This window comes from Apaloderma vittatum, unplaced genomic scaffold (assembly GCF_000703405.1).
Source record: "Apaloderma vittatum isolate BGI_N311 unplaced genomic scaffold, ASM70340v1 scaffold1612, whole genome shotgun sequence".
NCBI classification, from domain to species: Eukaryota; Metazoa; Chordata; class Aves; order Trogoniformes; family Trogonidae; genus Apaloderma; species Apaloderma vittatum.
Genome location: NW_009701672.1, coordinates 24,970 through 31,472, shown reverse-complemented (window position 1 = coordinate 31,472; position 6,503 = coordinate 24,970).

The following is a 6,503-nucleotide window of genomic DNA, read 5'->3' as shown; positions in this document are numbered from 1 at the left end:
CCTGCATTGCATTAAAGGGCAAAGCAGTTTGGCAGAAAATAAACCCTGTTGTGTTCCATCTTGTCCTCAGGTATCAGAGGGGTTGATGTCAGCTAGGCTTAGATTCTCAGTGATGCCCAATTCAATGTCAATAGCCCAGATTAATAATGCGATACACTTCCAGTCTAGTGGTGTTCCCTGAACTCACACAGCCACACTTGAGGAGCTTGGCAGCATTCAGAGAGAACTCTCACAACTAGACTCATGCAGTCTAGTGGAGTTCCATTAAGAACTCCCATGGCTAGACTGAAGAATAGTATAGTTTATTAAAGCAACAGATACACACATTCTTTAGATTGTTGGTGATAGGGAATGTCACCAAAGCATGTGCAGGAATAATACAGCCTGGCTACGAATATGTTAAGTTATAAAAAAACTCTACAGAGATTTCTAGGTTTCCTGGGGAAGCACTCAGTACAGCCCACGGTTCTAATCTCACCCCAAGGTGTCCCTATGAGGAGAAGAGATGCTCAGCCTGTTGACTGATGTCAGAAGTCTGAGGTGTTCTGTGATGATATCTCCTTTGACAGAGTGTGGCAGTTGCATACTCCCAGACAACAGGCCCTGCAAAAGATCTGGTAACAGGCCTGCTCCAAGGGCCTGGCGAGGACAGCCATTGAGGCCTGATGACTTTGTTTACCATGTCTTTTGTGCACTGTCTCTTGAGCTAATTGGAAACTGATCACAGCCAGACTGACTCAGGTATAAACGAGGCCCTGCCGGAGAGCCCATTTGAGTTGGTCCTCCTCAGAGCGGCAGGTCTGCAGTTGGATCGGGACATTGTCCAAGGAAACTATGTGAGATTGAGAGTGCCCATTGCCCCTGCTGGTGAGTGAGACTTCTGGATGTCCTTGAGAGAGCCCTTTCCTCCCCGTGTGTAAGTCATTTGCTGGGTACCCTTAAGGGAGAGGTTTCTACCCATTTTATTGAGTGAGTATGTGCACATTTTAGGTCACATTTCTAGAGGAATAGTAGCAAATTCCTAAATCCAGTTGTGTGAGTGATAATTCCCAACTTGCATCCGAATCTGTAATATACTTTGTCTGTCAGAGTGGGTGGTGGTTTTCAGGTTAGAATAAATTTTAGTATTTTTATAGCTGCCCTGTCTGTTTTTGTGGGTGCCAACATAACACAGAGGTGGTCTGCGATGGTATTTTCCCTGACTGTAATGGTATCTTCCCTAACATCCCTCCTCTCTTAGGCCATTTTTATACTATTCTTTACCTTTCAAGTGGAGCTTGAGTGACTCTAGTCATATATATTTTTGTTATGATTGGTGTAAATTTTACATGCTTCACTTTTAAGGATATAGACTAGAAGAAATTCAGAGTGCAAGCTCAGTGAGGAGTAGTTGCACCTCGAAGGCGGGTAGCTTTTGGGATGGATGTATGTTTTGGTATTATAATGAGATTACAGTAAGCATAGTTCACCCAAAGGACAGTATTTTCTCAGAAAATGACTGACTGTTAGCCCAGGGTAGCAACTATGCAGCTTATCAGTTCCACAGCCACTTCTACTTCCATCCATATACACAGAGCCTGACCACAGCGTCTTCACTCTGCTCCACCGTCCCTATAGTTTCTCTTAGAGTCAGTACATCAAGCTCCCCTGATGTCACCAACAACTCAGATTGCCTAGGGAACTTCTGTGGAAGGTATTCCTTGCATACCAACTGCACTCCACCCAGGAAGCTTTCTCAACGTTGTACCTTTCTTAATGTATGAACAATGCTGTATCTTTAACGTAAGTTCTAGTTTTCAAGTCACCTTCAGCAATTATTCCACAGTCAGATGTTTATGACCCAGTGAATGTAGTAATCTTTCACTAGACTTGTATTTGTAATAAGAAATTCATCAGACATACGACTGTCTGTTTTCGATTCTTCTTTTAGCTCTTTATACCGAACACCATTTAATTTACAGACTTTCTTATGTAGCCTTGAATCATCTTTAGACTGTTTTAACTAAGTGCAACTACAGATTTCAGTGAAGTGATTCCTCCACTAAATGGGGAAAAATGAAAGAAAGTTTTCACTTTTCCCTTCTTGTTTACAACTACTATGTTAACTCTTCTATAGCTTTCTCTTAGTATAAAGAGAAGGAAGACTCACAGTCAATCATTCATGTGTCATTAATAAAATCAACTCATTTGATTAGAATAGAATCATAGAATCATAGAACAATTCAGGTTGGAAAAGACCCTTGGGATCATCGAGTCCAACCATTAACCCTACACTACAAGTTCACCCCTAAACCATATCACCCAACACCACATCTAAACAACACTTGAACATACCCAGGGATGGCGACTCAACCACCTCTCTAGGCAGTCTATTCCAGTGTCTGACCACTGTTTCCATGAAGAATTTCCTCCTAATGTCCAGCCTAAACTTGCCCTGTTGCAACTTGCAACCACTCCCCCTGGTTCTGTCCCTAATTACCTGTGAGAAGAGACCAGCACCAACCTCTCTACAGTGTCCTTTCAAGTAATTGTAGAGCATGATGAGATCCCCCCTCGGCCTTCTCTTCGTCAAACTGAATAGACCCAGCTCCCTCAATTGCTCCTCATAAGGTCTATTCTCCGATTAATTCCATGCTGGAAGTGCAGCACGGCCAAGCACTTACTAATGCAGGCTATAACTATCTGTGCAATAGAAAATGGCTATCAACTCTGTTTTCTGCCAGCTCCTTGCAAATTACTATCCAAAATATCGCATTAATGCAACATTAATACTACGAAAATCCTGGAAAAACAGAAGAACTTTACTTATCTTTCCTATACAGAAGAGATGTGCAAATCCATGCAGACACTCTCTTGTCATTAATCTGAATGCAGATGAATTTTTGTGGTCCATATTACTGAAAGTCGTGTTACAGAAATTAATGACGTGACAGAAAAAATCATGGATTTCAAATTCAGTTCTGTTATGAAAAGTTCTGCAGTGGACAATGGATAGATTCAGTGTCCTAAAAGGCGCCATTCATTTGATTTTCTGTGAAGAACAGGAGCAAAGCAAACATAAAAGACCAGAAGCTTTCTTCATCAATGCAGGAATGAATCTTCTGCAAATGTTATCTCCTATTACAGATGATATCGCAAAATCTGCACAGGAGCTTCCCTGAGCACCACAAAGACATTACGTCTCTAAAAAGTACAGTATGCAAACAGGCTAGACTTAAATATTCAAAACAGATTTTGAATAACTGAAGTTCAACTCTAAGGATACAAATTGTTCCCTGGTCTAGTCGAGAGGTGGCATCCCTGCCTATAACAGGGAGGTTGGACTAGATGATCTCTAAGGTCCCTTCCAGCCTAGGCCATTCTATGATTCTATGATAAAGTGCCCAAAAGTAATTGATGTTCCAGCTCTTTTTAGCTGTAGCTTTACTTTTTGTCACTTAGATGTTTTTCATAGTTGATGAGGATTTGCAAAGACATGGCTTTTCATGCCCAGGGATACCCTAAAGATCCTGATGTCTACAAATCAGAGCAATTACTCCTTCCTTTCATATTCATCATTACTCTAGCTGAGAAAGGTATGACACTCTTAATAGTCTAGCTCTGTAGCCTGCTGGAGTGGTCACTGTTAAGTCAAAAAGTCAGGTCATCCCTCTCTTCTAAAAATGCTTTCCATTTCTGGTCAATTTGTCAATAGTAGCCTTACAATCACCAACATGAGTCTGTCATTTAAGGTGACTAGCAAAACTATGTATCAAGCAGAAAATTCATTTGTAAAGCTCTGGGTCAAGTACTGTTGCAGACAACAGAGGTGAGTCAAAGGAGAGAAACAAGCTGCGAAGTCTGAAGTTCTTCCAGAGCTGGGTAACTCTCCTTTCAGAGTTGTAACATCGCAGGCCCCCAAGAAAGTTCCTTCACCTCCAAGATAAAAATCTGGTTTGGAAAAGCACTGACACAGGAAAAGAGCAGCTGAACAAAAATCCCACCTGAAATTTAAAATACTATTTTTTTCTTGAGGACCACAGCCACTCAGCAGTCAAAAATGAGAACTCAAATTATGGATTTGAATTTAAGAAAAAAAAAAATTAAAAATTAAACCATCAAAAGTTCATGTCCCTTAGGGCAGAAGGGGGAAATCTACTCAGAAGAGGACATTAAGCCCCCTTTGCCAGGCCATAATCTAAAGCAGTCAGGTGCGAGCACTGGGCCTGAGAAAGGCAGGCTAAGCATTTATAACAGAATACACATAAACGTCATCACTGTATTGACTAAATTTAGAGATATTTAGCCCGTTTATATCCATCCTCCAAATCTACTGTTAAAGCATTTCATTAAAGCTACCACTCCACCATTCTCTAAGACTGTCAGATTTGATTAAAATAGGTCAGGAAGCTATGCCAGCTTACATCAGATAAGGATCTGCTCTTGTGCTAAAGATTTGGAAGCAGTCAGAAACATCGCCAGCTAACAGTTACATCTAGCCAGAAAACAAAACTCTCCTTTGCCATTTCACTTGAGCTTTCAACATTTTAGTTCTTGTTTTATAACAGAATGAAAATTAAGCCCTTTACATCGTCTTTAAAAATGGTAGCACTGTATCTCTTCCTATTCCAGTCATATGGAAGAATCAAGACCTAATCTGATGCCACAGCCAACATTATTTAGTTGCTGTGCCTTCTCTTTCTAATGTTATCTATTCCATCTTGCCTCCATAAATCATTTACCATAGAATTATCATTAAAATATCAATGTATTTTCATGAAGAGTAACAGATTCAACATATAGACATTTTTCTGCGTAGGGAAAAAATGTCATGAAAACATATTTGTGCATCAAAAATATACAGACCTTTTCTGCACCTAACGATGTAATGCTTTGCAGTTGGGATCTCCATATTTTGTACGACTGAAAACAGTGTATGTGCCTTAGAGCAAACTCCAATGTTACAAAGATCCCATTTCTATTCAGGCATAATATTAACATCTGCTGTTAAGAATGGCTTCAGTAGGGACAACAGAAGTGGCATGAATCCTACATGCAGGGAGAAATATAAACTTGTTTTTTCCTTAGCAAACAATGTTAAAAAGGCAGTTTTTAAAGCAGATAGCATCTGGAATATAGGCCATAGTGAAAGGAGTGTGGTTTGCTAGATGGAGTTGATTTGAAACAACAAAACTTATTAGGTCTTAGTTATCCAGACATTTGTTCCATTTTTCAATTGCAATTAAGCTTTTTTTTTGTATTGTTGTGTCATGATGCAGCATATTGTGCCAGGCAAAAAAATGTTTGTGCAGTGACTACAAATAAGCTAAAAATTCCGGCTGACTTTTGTAGCATACATTATCACTTGTACACTAACCCACAGAGCAGTCCTCTAATGACACTATGAATATGAAACTGCCATCTCTCACTATTTGCCAAGACCTAATGTAAACCAAATATGCATTAGATAGCTATTGCCCGAGAATTACATTCTTCAGTACTTTGACACTGCATCATACTGGAGTGTCTGAACACTTCACAGTTGAAACAATTGCCACCAGAATGTTTTGCACAATGTGATATGCCAATACCCAAACTTGAAAATGCAGCAAGATCAACATTAAATTACAATAGAAGTCACCTTAGTCTGCAGCTCTATTGATTTCATTAAATACTAGTTTGGCAGCATGTATAGAAGGCAGCTTTGCTTCTATACAGGAGTAGAAAACCAGCTTTGAATAGATTATCACCACAATACACTGTCTTTGCTATGATGCAAATTGAATACCCTCTTTGCAACGCAGTCACACCACAGTAAGACTGAAAAACTAGCAGTCTCTTTATGGCATAGGCTCATAGCTCCAAATACAAAGCACAGCAACATTTTTACTCAAAGCTCACAGCAAACAATGATCTGCTTCTTTATAACGTTTATTTCTACTGCCATCCTAGCCTTGTTTTCCCATTGGGATATTTTGGAGATCATCCTTCCACAATGTTTCTTAAATACCACATGGTTCAGTGTTCATGGCATATCTTATCTATCCCTAAAAGGAAAGCTGTTGGCACTACAGTCTATGACATTGCCACATAGTGGAAGGGGTGGTAGCAACAAAAACCTCATTAACATAAAATCTGGAAACAATAATAAATGGAGCTTGCAAATGTATGATGAAGAAGAAGAATGCTGTCTGTGGTTCATGCTTGTTAAATGCAAATCGCCCCACTGATTTCTCATTCTTGATGGCTTAGTACCTGTTCTACAAGTTTCTGTAATTCTTCTATGCAGTTTTTGTCTTTTTGACTTTTCCCTGTCACTGTAAGGGTTCATGTTCTGGAAGCGCAGTGACAAAGGTATCTTCAGGTTTGTTAAAGATTTTTCAAACAGGCTCTAAAAGGCTGTGATGCTTTGTTAGCTCTGAAACACAAGGAAGACAGCTGACTTGCAAAAGCAAGTAGTGAGAAATACACATTGTAAAGGGAAGAAGCCTATGTACACATGGGGAAGGTTTGCCAACATGGTA